This window comes from Vidua macroura, chromosome 4 (genome assembly GCF_024509145.1).
Source record: "Vidua macroura isolate BioBank_ID:100142 chromosome 4, ASM2450914v1, whole genome shotgun sequence".
Taxonomy (NCBI): Eukaryota; Metazoa; Chordata; class Aves; order Passeriformes; family Viduidae; genus Vidua; species Vidua macroura.
This window is the reverse complement of record NC_071574.1, coordinates 46,506,120-46,519,987: the sequence shown is the minus strand read 5'-3', so window position 1 is coordinate 46,519,987 and position 13,868 is coordinate 46,506,120. Positions and strand designations below refer to the sequence as shown.

Sequence of the window (13,868 nt, the reverse complement as noted above, 5' to 3'; positions counted from 1 at the left end):
CCTCTGAAACTTTCAGAGCTTGTGCTAAGCTAAGTCCACAAAACCTACTGAAATCACCTTCTGAGGGCCACCATAGAAACAGCAAAAGACAAAGAACAAATTCCTTCTTCTCATGTATCAGTATCATCTCAAAATATTGGCTCCAGTCAATCTAATTGTAAATTAAGTTGATTAATTATGATGAGAATATTACTCTTCAGGCACAGGGAATTTTTATAATGAAGGCTTTTAATACCTTGCAGGCTAATTCAATGTTCATAGCAAAATTCTGTCATGTGTCTCCCATTCCTTCAAAATATTTTAAGATCATGATATTGACTGAAATACAAAACATATCAGGAAATTCTACACCAAGCTCTTAAAAACTTTGCAGCTACAATATTTAATAATGGAATTTTCAGGATTAGATTAAGGGTAGGGAACAGGTCACAAACTCAGCTCCTTTTTGTATTTTTGTATTTTGGAAATTCAGATTCTATCCTGACACCCCATATAAACCCTATAAAGTTTCAAATGAGTCCTTAAAGTTATTTCTGTGAGAACTATTAGTCCTTTTAACCATCTATAATATCCAACAAAAAAATCATATCAACTACTTAGGACCACGCTTGCTACGTTTGCGTGACTTTAAACTCCCTGAGTTTTTTAATTTTTATCTTCTACAATTCCCAAGTTTTTCTTTCACAGAATGTTATTTCTGTGTACCAAGATAGCTGCCTCTAAGTGCTTACTTCCTGCCCCTCAAAGTTATCTCTGCACTCTTGAGATCCCAACGTTAAGGAAAGTTCCCTGTCTGACCGTGCAGGAGTCACTCTGGCAGTCACTCCCACCATCAGAGACTTTCCCTGCTGGGATCAAGGCCCCTTCACAGTGAGTGGTTCTATCCCTCATACAGCTCTTTGCTCAATTAACAAAACCTGATCATCCAGCACTTAAGTCCCTAAAAGCAGCACTAAGAAATGTTTATAAAAGTATTATAGCTATTTCAATTTACAATTAATGTATCAATTATCAAAAACCAAAATTACAACCAGATTTTATTTAACTCCCTTCTGCTCACCACATTGCAAGAACGGTTTTGAAGACCTAGGATCTTGCTAGTGGCCTATGAAGCACTGGTAGTGAGGAATGGGATACCAAAAGTTATCAATATTTACAAGAAGTCCTGAAACTAATATGAATTTTACATTCAGGCCATGTGCTAACAGGGTAATGAAAACAGCTGTATTGCATTGAAGCACACATTAAAGCTTGAAACAGTTTACTTGTATCAAACACATTAAAAAATGCACAAACAGAGCACTTCAACATAACAGTGAAATATGCTTAAGCTAAGATTACTTAATAAGGAGTCTTTCAGAACTTACTGGCTTATAACTCACATTTTGACTCTCGACATTTTTCTTCATTTTAAATTGAGGCTTATATCTCAATTTTGAACAAATTAAATAATATTGCAAATAAATTTATTGTTTTTATTAAAACCAGTGATTTTTTTCAAATAGTTTCAAAATGCTTCTGCTATTTATGCTGTTACAAGCTTAATAGTTTTGGGTGGATTTTAATGATTATATTAAAAGACTGTAGGTTTAAACATCCCTATCAACAGAAATCTTAATTGAATGTTGGAAATTTTCTGGAAAAAATGCTGAAAGCCAAAGTCAAGAATCTGCAAAGATCTAATAAACAAGAAACATAGCTGAATTTAGTATTAATTACTGGCTTAGATATGTGAGATATTATACTACAGTTAAACATGCAAAAATCTTGGGAAACTCTGAACTTAAAATTAAACAGGGCAGATGGAGAGTACTCTTTCAACTGCTATTTCAAGATAAAATGATTTAACACCAGCACTTAAATATCACTCAGATTTTCAACACCTTAACAACTGAGGAATTCATTCCAGGCCAAAAAAAAAAAAAAAAAAAAAAAAAAGCCTGTCATGATTCATGACAGCTAAGGCACGAAAAAGGGTAATAACTGCAAAAACTTGCAAATACCATCTCTTTTTCATTTTTTGTCTTGCTCTTACTTAATGACTACCATAAAACACTGGTCTTGGGATTATATCAATGCAGATGAGCAGCTCAAGCAAAACATTTGGCGTGGGAAGCATACATATTTTCAAATTCTATACAAAAATTATAAAATGAAAGAAATCAGAAGACTCCTCTGTTTAACAATTTAAAAATATAAGCAAACTAATCCATCAGAAAATCCATCTGAATTATGAAAGGCAGTTACGATTTAGTCGTTTGAACCACTGTCATTTATAGTATTTATGTGCTTCATAGACATAGTTTATATTACAAAAATTGAGAAGTATTTCTGGCACTTCAAAATTTTTCTAAATCAGCACCCAAACTCATGGCTAGACTTGCAGCATAGACACATATCTTAGAGGTTCACTGCCCTCATCCACTGACCTATAACCAAAGTGAACAAGTATGGCTCTGTCCCCATTAGAAAGTAATCTGAAACTGTAGAAATGGATCAGTAGATCAAAGCAGCTGGTGCTGACACTCCTATGCTAGCTGTTCAAGAGGGTTTATTTTGGATTAGATTTCATCTGGTCTCCAGAAGCAAACATCACTATCACATGGACCATTCAAATTTTTCCAGGAATTTCATGATTGATGCAGAACTCCATGTCCCTAGTAGAGACAGAACATCACTCTGCACCTACAGCAGAACTTACTGACTAGTCTTCTGAGAAAGGAATGTAGTTCAAACACACTGAGACAAACAAGTGGTAAGGGGAGACAACAGTGAGATTTTCTCCAAAGCAGTTTTAATAATCCAAATCACCATTGTAATGCATACATTGGAGTTATACCCTACTTTTCAAATCAAGCTAATCAAAAGAGATGTCATGTCACAAACAGAATACTTGATGGCACTGAAAGACTTCAGAAAAATTCCTCACAACTGAAAAACAAAATCATGATGAAAGACCATTTACTGGCTTCCACAAAAAAAATTATTTCCTCTGTGCCAGAATTCAGCAGAAGACATAAATCTAGATGTTTCTACTCCTTAGGCTTCATTTCTCTTTTCTTTGCTTATTTACTTCATCTTTTGTCCTGTTTTCTCACTTCAAATATTTTACTTCACTTCTTGTTTCTACCTTATTTCTTTCAGCCTTTCTCTCATTTATTTATTAATTTCCTCCTATTACCTGTGCTATTAAATACAGTAAGGGAAAAGTAAATATTCTTGCATCTCTGAACTTTTAGACAAAAAAGTTGTTTTTCCCTGGAAATTCAGATAGTATAGTCCGAGACAGGTTTGTAAGCACTACTACTGTGATTTAACTTGCTCTAACTCAAACAAAATTTAAAAGGGGTAAAGATGATCATGGGCTTACTGCAATGACTCATATTGATCTCTAAATTCTGTGTTAACCAACTATGGGAATTGAGAAAAATCAGATTAATGACACAGGAATATTAGTCTACCATAAGACTGACATTAGCCTGGTTCTAAACATCGTCTTAGAAAACAGCCCCAGGAACAAAGAAATACTAAGGGAAGCTGATCAAGGAATCTATGGAATGCAAGAACTTTATTAAAGAAATAATAGATAAAATATATTTGGTGTATACACAGCTTTTTACCTTAGATGTAAAGCCAGGGATATATTGCTTAATCTCTGCCCTTTATTTTCTGGGATATGTAATTTTTATAATACTATAATCCTCTAGATTTTAGGTTACATGCCAGTTTCTCCTGAAACTGTAAATTACAAATACGATTTTTTAATCTTTTTTTTTTCACATACAATTCATTCATTAGTTGCTTAGAATAACCAAACTACGCAGACTTACCTAGTTTCACTGACGTTCAGTATACAAAATTCAAATAAATTTCCAGAAGATTTCGTAAATGAAAGAATGGGCTTCTCTCTACACTTGCTAAATTAGATGAAAACAAAAAAATCAGATCTCTTTAGAGCAATTCCTGAAGAAAAACTGCCTTTTAAGAAAGACAACACTATACAAATTTTCACATGTACACAATCTGAAAATTTTAAGTATATTATATTGCCTTTCCATTTCAGAACAAATATGATCTTCATGTTTTAAAAATGTTACTTGAAAAGCAGTCTCAAAGATGCACAACACACAGAGGTTTTAAGGATGCTAAAAAAGAAGTATTTAATAACTTTTAACCACACACACCTGCACTGTCCAAAAAGATCAATTTTATTATGATAAAATATTGATCTTGTGAACATGAGAGTAGCAATAAAGAGAAAAAGCAAAGAACAGAGAAAAACTGATTGAAAAAAATCAACAACAGTTATGGAAATATACTGCTGAAGCAGAATTTGAAGGACCAAATCAACAGCACATGCATGATAAAGTTAAGGAAAAGTACAAAGAGTGCAAAAGAAAATCTTCTTACTCAGTGTTTGTACCTGACACTACAATGGAGTCAAGGAGATTAGAGCTGTTTACTTCTCACAGTCCAACTAGAACATGCTCAGTAGCCTTGTCTGCTTATGACTAAAAGGATTTGGAACATATCTACCTCATCTGATTTGGAAAGATGAAATGGATTTAGGAAATTCATTGAACTGGTACAAAACATATTTTCAGAAATCTATCAAGCTGCCTAATGTAAGTAGGAAAGCAGAAAAAAATACTGCAGCATAACAATTTGTTTCTCCTAAAACCTTGAGTTCTTGCTCCAGCATATGCAGGTGCTTTATTTTTCCAGTGGCAAGATTTTCATTGCATTTTGCATCAAGAAAACAGCATGTTCTTCCTTCTAAACTTATTCTCAGACACAAATTGATGTTTGGTCGAATTTTAGGTGAAGGAGACATATAACAGAAATTTAAGTCTTAGTAAATTATAAGCAACTAAAACCAGGGTTCTGGAACAGGAAGTGTCAAGCATCATTAACTACAAGCACTGCTACCTGTAATTCCATTCATGACCATACTTCATGTATGACCAAGCACCTCCAATGCATTATAAGCCACGAGGAATACAGGAAGGCTTTCTGCCAGCAAGACAAAATAATCCCATTTCAGCAAGATTGGCTCAATATCAGTTCTACACAAATAGATCAATTTATTGGGTTTTTTTGACCCAGTATAAAAGTGTGTTTTGAACCAGTCAGAAAAACAACAAAACATCTGAAAAATAACACCTACTTAGAAAGATAAAACATAAAAACACATTCATGAAGTCTACAGAGGGCCATAGCCATGATCCTCATGATACACTGAATCAAAATCCCACTGTGCTCAAAAGATGAACCACAAACCAAGTACCCTGCTGTTCTGTGCTTCTCTCTGTATGATGCACAAAGCAATCAGCAACCTTACTGCAAGATACAACATGGACAAATCTTGCAAACATGAAAATCTGCACCTCCCAGCCCATCCTCATCTGGACAGTACACAGTGTCCAATCAAGGAAGCAAGGAGAAACAACCCTTTCATAAGGTGACATGTGAACAGAGATAGTGGTACTTGAACCCATTAAGATGCATTCTTCTGCTATATCCTTACATGAACAGGGTATTAGGTCACCTCAACCAAGAGCATATGCAAAAAAAAAAAAAAAAAAATCCAAACCAAAACAAACCACCCCACACCACACAAAAACACTTCAAACAAACAAACAAACAAACACTCAGAAAAGCAGTGAGCATGGCAGTACATATGCTCATTCACTGCAGCACATCCCTAGGAGAGGTATTACTTTAGTCTCCAGAAACCACAGGGCCACATCAGCATGCTGCATTGCTGGGGACAGTGCCTTCGTAGGGTCTGGGTTTTTTCTTCCTTCTAGTTTCCAAGGCAGCTCAAGTACAGTTCAGTTGTTTCATTCCATGCTCCAGTGTACAGGATAAAAGCTTATAAAAAGCTTATTTGAAGTTTATTCTTGCCCACACACACCATTAATTTGAATCTCAAATTGAAGTGGAATGTCTACCTTGCCTGAGGTTGAAAAAGAGTTTCTGCTTAAAGCATTACTGTTCTAGTAGCAATAATATCTGCATACTTACTTAAATTACCTAGAAATACATTGTGCCTTGTAGAGTGAGTGGGTAGCATTAGTAGTTCAAATGTGATGTCATCTGAGTAAAAGTCTTCTTTGGCACGGTCTTCTGAAAAACAACAAAAAACCTCACAGTTTAATGCAAATTAATCTGTTCGAAAAAACTTTTTGGGGATGAGCCCTTGATTATTTCTGTCTTCTCTCCTGCCATTTCAGTAATTTCATATGCATCCTTAAATTGTCAAAAAAATCACTTTCTAATTTTTCTATTCAATAGAATGATGTAAATACTTGTGAAGGAGAACTTCAACATTGTACACCACCTTTTACAGAGCTCTGGCACTGTCCGAAATCCAAACCCATGAGACAAACGCAACAGCCCAATGGTAACACGAAATTTACAGATGTAACAATGTCTACAAAACATTAATATTACAATTATTGCACTACAATTGCTTTGGATTGTATTACGACCTTGCAGAACATTAATAATACACTATGCAAACTTCTGGAAAGAAACTGCATCAATAAAATCTTAACTGTGTGTAATATGGTTCAAACAGGACACATGAACTACCTCAGAACACAACCTGAAACTCCCAGAAAACATGGCATGCAACAGCACAAGACTCCTCTCACTGATCAAACTCCCCTCACTAATCAATCAATCACTCTCTTCAGTGATAAAAAACCAATTTCAGTAAGATGTGCTGAGCAAAAGCTAACTATACAACAGAGATTTTTATACTCATACACTCTACTTATTCAACGAAGAAAGAGCTCCCCATCTGCTACAGATCATTAATTCTGTATTTCTACACATCATGCTGTATTTTAAATACACATGCACCAACCTGGTAATACCATCTAACTGATTATAATCCTGCTGGAAAAATCTATTCCTACTGACCCACTGCTGATATTTTCTATTCAGCACTCCCATGTGGCAAAGCATATCCTTTAAGGCATACATAAATCTATTCCCTTCCATTGTATGCAAGGACTGGCGGATTTCCTTTGACATAAAATAATCAAAACAAAGTAACTTCTAAACCCCTGTTCTTTACCACCTTATCCCCAGTACATATAACATAGAAAGAAGAAGCTGGCAGCCTAGGGAAGAAGAATGTCAATGCTTGAGGAAGATCTACTGCCAAGTCTAATGGGATAAGAAATGCAGACCACTATCACCTACATATCTATTTTTCTAAGTGGTCAAATGAAATATGAAATTTTAGAAATCAATTATTTGAATCAAATACCAGCATGTAGATAAGAAATGGCAAACTATATTCTACAGGGCAGGAAGATAAGATGTATTTTTTTTAAAAATCTATGCCAGTTTATGAAAGATTATTTTTCATTCCTCTGTTGGCAAGATAAAGTTTAATGTAACTCAGTCTAAACCAATCATAGATTTAATTGTCTATACAAAGGCACTACAAATGTAACTAAAATAATTTGAAAAAGCAATTTCAGTTATTTTAGTGAAAAAAAGTTTGTGATCCTTTTGACTTAGATAAAATGGTAGGATGTCAATCACCATTGATGTTAAAAACTTCTATAGTCCCACTCTCAATTGTACTGAAATTCGTATGCCTTCCAGCCTGTAGCAAAATAGCATGTAATAGAAGGTAGCAAGAGGAATGCCTGAGATGAAATTTTCAGGCACAGGTGCCTGTTGTTTTTCCACTCACTTTAAAAGCAAGTTCAAGTGACAGATAAATTTCTTAAAAAGAGTTAAAAAAAAAATCTTAGTACTAGAATTTGTGTCCTAACCTCTCTGTCAAACTGATCAAAACAGCATATTCTCAAATCCTTTTCCTGTCTCATTTTTTTTTTCTTCAGAAGAGCTAAACCCATCAACATAATTTCTAAGTTTCTATAGATCTTTTTCCTGCTCTATTTCATAAAACCTTCTAGCTACTCTTCCTCTTGATCCAGACTACTTTTCTGATTTCATTATGCTTTCCAGATCCCGCAAAATATTTTGCTTCTTTTCCTCCAAATCTGTATATTATTTGGACTTGCTTTATGCTGTCTTATGCGTCTATATTCTCATATTACTCATTGCTGATCTATCTTATCATCTTCTTAGAAATGAGAATTTTTTTAATTCACTCACTATGAGTCGCTTATGAACTTGAATCCTTGTCCCCCTTTCTGAGGTCATTGTCATCATTTTCTATGTCAGTGAAATTCAGATCACAAGCTTCTCAAGGTTGAAACTCTATCTTATTATCTATGAAACATCATGAAGAGCTCTAGGGCAGCACAAAACGTTTAGCTAATGCTTCTGAGCTGGAAAAAAAGACTATATTAAAAAAATGAAGTAGAACATTTTAACAACAAAAACACTTCCAGAAAAATGTATTATATGTAAAATTGCTGAGATATTAGAGAACTATCAGTGGAACTACCATATTAGCTCTGAACAGTAGTTCTCAAACACACAACTGCTAGCATTACACATAATGGATGTTGCTGCTGTGGATGGCAATAAAACTTTTTTAAATCACATTACTACAGTAAAACTGAAAGGAAAGTGTGTGTGTGTGTGTGAGAGAGAGAGAGAGAGAGAGAATCTGCATTTCTATTCTGACAGTTCTTGGAAGCTGTGATTCATGCTGCTAGTTACTTTTATACTCACAGTAGAGGAAAACCCTGTTTCCTTTAAAGTATTTGTTGTTACTATGAAAACTACTTTAAAATAAGCACAAGTCAAAAACACCTATTTTGCAGTCTGCTATGATATTTTTAAATGAACCATTTTAATACTTGAAATCAATAAATTAAAATGTGTGAAGATTATGAGGCTTGACAAGTATACTTCATATTATACAGCAGAGAATTCTCTAGAAATGAAAGCAGCACAAGCTAATAAAGTTTTCTTCACTTTTACCAAGATTTTCAGTTTTTCTAAACCAACCAGCAGGAATCCTACATTTCTCTACTGAGACTTCATAAAAATCTTCAATTTGATTTCAGTCTGCTGTTTATTATGATAAATAAGTAATGCAAATACAGGCCAGACAGGAAAGAAGCCGAGAAATGCCATTCTAGACATAAATTCAGTTCCTGCTTTTCAACAAGTAACTCCATGTTACAAGACAGAGGAGTGGGCTTACTGGAAATCTGATTTGGGAAATACTGTCTTTTGTTCTTATGCTGACAGAAAAATATTATTTTTATTATTATTTTGCTATAATGTCACACTACGATATTGTTGGTCCCCCTCCCTTTCCAAAACAGCCCAATATTCTTCCTGTCTCCTCAAGACCTGATGACACATACAACTCCTGCTCTCCTATCCAACACAGACCCAGTGCATGCTGAAAAAACAGGTCAGCACCAAAATCCCATTGCATTATGTCTCCCTCAAGAGAGGGCAGTGACACATTTCTCTCTACCCAGCTTGCCCATTTTCCCAAAATCTGTGATAACATTATAGTCTGTGATTTCCATCCCTCCTACAAACATGGCTACAACTAATCAACTATTTCAAAAGCTACTGGTGAATATGTAAGGAAAGAATGAGAGAAAACAAGGAAAAAGCATAAATCACAATTTCTTAGGAAATCAGGCTTAAAAAAAGGCAACTCCCTACAGCTTTTAATCGAGGAAAAAATCCTAGTTGTTTATTGAGCCAAAGAAATAAGCAGCTTTTGGCAAAATATTTTTTATCTTTTTACAACTTCACATGTAGGTTTCAAATTAAGCTTTGGGGAACCAAGGTGGGGAAATTACCACCTGAAACAAGACAGGTTTTTTTCTCCTAATGTATCTTGAGGCTTTTGGATGACTGGTAAAAATCCAAGCATTTAACATATCTCTAGCAAGAATAATCTGAAAAATTACACACCTTCTATCTTAGCACGCCAGCAGGAGTCTACATCCTCTGTATTCACAACCATCTTCTCAACAGCAACTTCTAAACACTGTTCTCCCAAGGTGCATGTCAGTAATAGCCAAAACTCAACAGGCAGTCACTGACATTTAACATGCAATAAAATAGCCACCAAACACTTCAAATGCCCTTAAATGCCAGAAACTATTATTAACTACTTCATTAAAAACTTTACTCAAACATAAAAATGGAGACTTATGTTTTATTTAAAACAGCAGCAGGATTCTCAGAATTTGAAATATTAAATTAGCGGTATGTATTTTGAAGTACCTTTTTATTACGCAGCTTAGTATTTCATACTTTCATTAAGACTGTAATTTAAGATGTAAAAATATATATTTTTATAACATCAGTGTTTCTAATGTCCATTAGGAAACTCACACATTAACCTCCCACAAGAACCACTTCTTACCAGCCAGCCTGGCCTCTATGCTCACAAATACCTGCCCCAGTGAAGAAAGTGCTGAAACTTTCTGGAGATCTACCGGTTCAGCAGATAATGACATGCTTATGGGATTTGGATCATTCTTCTGCAAGCCATGGAGATACACTCACAAACTTGTGGTGCTGCAAGCTAAAAACTCTTGTAGATGAGGTCGCTAGGAATACTACTCCCTACTATGAAGTACTTAAAATTCTGACATCATGCAGAATGATCAGCTCATTCCCAGGTATTCGTCCTTTTCTAAGTGTCCCACAGCAAGACCATTACTATGCAGCATGTTTAGCGACTTCTGTGGCCTGCTCTGGCTGCAGTAGACCACAAAGCAGCACAGTCTTCACTAAAACAGGGCACAAAAGGGGATTCCATACAAAAGGATCTACAATTCTTAAGTACCAAAGCCAGGGAGAGTTGCATCATTCAGCAAGACTTTTTCAGAAGTTAACAGAGATGCAAACTATGTAAGTAACCAGTGAACACAGTACTTTGCCTGTTTCTGGAGGCCTAGTCCCTGTCCTTGTCATGCACACAGCTAAGCTTTCTCCATCAAAGCAGGAGTAATATATTCTTTTAATATGCCAGCAGGAGGGAAAAGATGTGCTCTCATTTTCTCCAGCAGCACAGGGTTACAGCACAGTAACCTGGATCACAGAAACTGGAAAGCCAATCTCCAGTCTACCAAACAGGGTTCAAACCCTAATCTCTCAGCAGGCTCTGCATCACACTGGGAAGATGCATCAACTCCTAACTTTTTATTTCAGCGGCAATTTTCAGAATATGGAAGCAAAAATAAAAAGTAAAGCTTTACTGGACAGAGCAGCACCAGAAGTACACATGCTTCTCCAGGGCAGCAAACAAGAGATGTAATTCTTGGGTTCCAGTTTGTAATGGCATTCAAAATTTTAAATGGAACACAGACCAGAATATAGGTGTATATATATATAATCTCCTTTTCCTCCAAAAAAACAACTGCCCTGTTATATCTCTTTAGCCCAATTAGACTTTACTCATCTTGTCCGCAAGGAAAAGTGAGGTTCCAGCCTTTGGAATTTTGTTGGTTTCTTGTTTATTTTGGGTGTTTCTTTTTTTTTAACAGGAGACATGAACAAAACCTCTTCCTCTTCACTCCTTTGTGCTTCTGAACAAAAGGGAGAGTCACCACAGGGTTTTGGTCCAAGTCCAATCCCATAGGTGTGCCTGAGGTGTGGTTTGAACATGCCTTTGAACAAGTGAAGGCCTCATTTACAGATTGCCTAATTTATGAATAGTAAACAGATTTAGATGCCAAGATGCTCGGTTATGATAAGATTCTGGAAGATGTGAATGAGAACAAAACTTCAGTGTTCAACTTTGGAAAACTTTACTAGTGAAAACCTAGAAACCTCTAACACAGATACCAATTTTATTTGGGGCTGGACAGACAAAACCCATCTAAATCAATTTTGACTCCTCCATATTATTTTATGGATCTGGCCATATATCAAAATAACATACATAAAAAACCATCTCAGAGGTACCTGCAAATGTCCTTTTTAGTGGAACTCTAGAAAGACCTCTATAGAAGAATTATGTCACATATATTTATTTTAAAAACCCACTTTAATTGGATCTGTCTTACTCCAAGAAGTGTTCTGTTTTAACAAAAGGATAATAGTCTAACACCATTTATCTCATGGTCCCAAGCCGTCATTATCGGTAAAATGACATTAGCTTCAAAACTGAAGCCTTCTCACATACTCTGAGATGATCACACACACAGTTTTAAGAGCAAAACATTGAAGTAGCCACATTTATTCCTAATTTGGGTACATTTTTATCATGTATATGAGGTATGCCCATAGTATCTACTAAGCTTCAAAAGCACCACACTCCAAATATAAGTCATTATCACTCTTGAATCTCATATACATAACTAATTTTTAAGGTTCTATATTTAATAACATTTTAATACTATTAATGATGATTTCATAATATATTCAGAACATTAGTACAGAATAAGGAAACTTATTCACTGATTTTAACGACAAAATGTAACAGTTGGAAAGAGTCCACAGTGCGCAGCTCTAAACTGTTGAAAGAATCTGTGAAGCCTTGTTATTTCCACATAATATTAAACATATGACAACCACAGAGGACTAAAACGTTTTATGTATATGATTATATATTCTAAAAGTGGCTATAATGAAGAATTTATAATACACACAAAAAGTATGGTAAGAGAACACTAAGACTATAAATTAAAACACTCAGAGGTGAGGTATACCAAAATTAAAGTGGCTTTTACATTACAAAGGAATTTTGTGGGGATAGAGAATTCAATCCTTCAGGGCAGCTGCATTAACCCTGAGTCTCCTTTCTCTTCTGTTATTTTGCATTTCACATCTTTTAAGTCCTACAACAAATAAACAGTGTAATGTCTGTCAGAGTTTTAAAGTATTACACGGATTGAGTTAACAAAATAACCAACTATACTAGTAAGTTCCTTTCCCCAGATGGACCACCCACAGAAGTCAATGGGGTACCTTCCTAATGGATCTACCCAAATTCACTTGTGCCAGAGTTACAGAGAGACACTGGTATCTTTCATTTCAGATTCTGCTAAGGGACTGAAGGTGTGCTTCCAACACGTCTTTTTATACTGAAAGACCACTAAATCCAATCCAATAATATCAATGCTACTAACAGTAATTCAGTATTAGCTTAAGATGAGAGAAACAGTTGAATGGTTTGGCGACTATCTGACTATCTGTAGTCTCACTATTTTTTTCTCCTCTAGAGATAAAGCTACTGTAAAACAGCTACTGCTCCTCCAACAGCCTGGTGACTCTCCTGATCTTGTGCCACCCCTTCAGTGGTGAACCAGTTCATTAAAACTGAAAGGTTAAATATACTTTGCAAAGTAAATAAACAGAAAGTAAGAATGGCAGGAACAATCACTACTGACTTTGCTATGCCACTACCTACTCACATCACCAATCCTCAGAAACAGTTCTACACCTGCTTTCACACTTGGCCTTCACAGTTTGCAGTGTTCATAGAGAAGCTAGTACTTTTAAAAGGCTGAAACACTAAAATGAACTTTTCTTTACTTCAGAGATCTACCAAAGTCTTTGTCTCGAGAAAAACTAACTCATGACAGCATGATGAAAAGGCACCTTTCAGCCACTTCTGAATTATATTTTGTATTTAAAACTGCATTAGGATGCTAATTTTCTACTTTAAGAGGAAAGTTATCCATAGTCTTCATCTATAAAATTAGGTTGAAACCATGAGGCACTGACAACAAATTATATCCATCTCCTGAAGGAAAGCACAGATAAAAAAGGAGCTGCTTTCAAATGAGGAAATTACCTAGTGAAGAAAACTGCATTTTTGATTCACAACTATTTTCAATACAAGTTTATTAGTTTTTAATAAAAAAATCACAACTTTCCAAGTTGATAAAAACATTTCATATAAAGAACATGTGGAGAAGCTGGGGGGGCAATACCTCCACTAC

At 35.3% G+C, this 13,868-nt stretch overlaps 1 protein-coding gene across 11 annotated transcripts in view; it reads right to left on the bottom strand.

Annotated features, from left to right (window-relative positions):
- Positions 1–13,868, bottom strand: part of CLOCK (clock circadian regulator) — a 61,940-nt gene that overhangs the window by 45,632 nt on the left and 2,440 nt on the right. For 5 of the 11 annotated variants that reach the window (XM_053975459.1, XM_053975469.1, XM_053975468.1 and 2 more), the window contains exons 2-3: positions 6,028–6,129; positions 3,831–3,917 (exon numbers count right to left, since the gene is read on the bottom strand). The gene's annotated coding sequence lies outside the window, so the exon portion shown is untranslated. Of the gene's footprint in view, positions 1–3,830; positions 3,918–5,167; positions 5,357–6,027; positions 6,130–13,868 lie in introns of those variants that run through there. The other 6 variants (XM_053975463.1, XM_053975466.1, XM_053975467.1 and 3 more) reach the window with 4 other exon arrangements.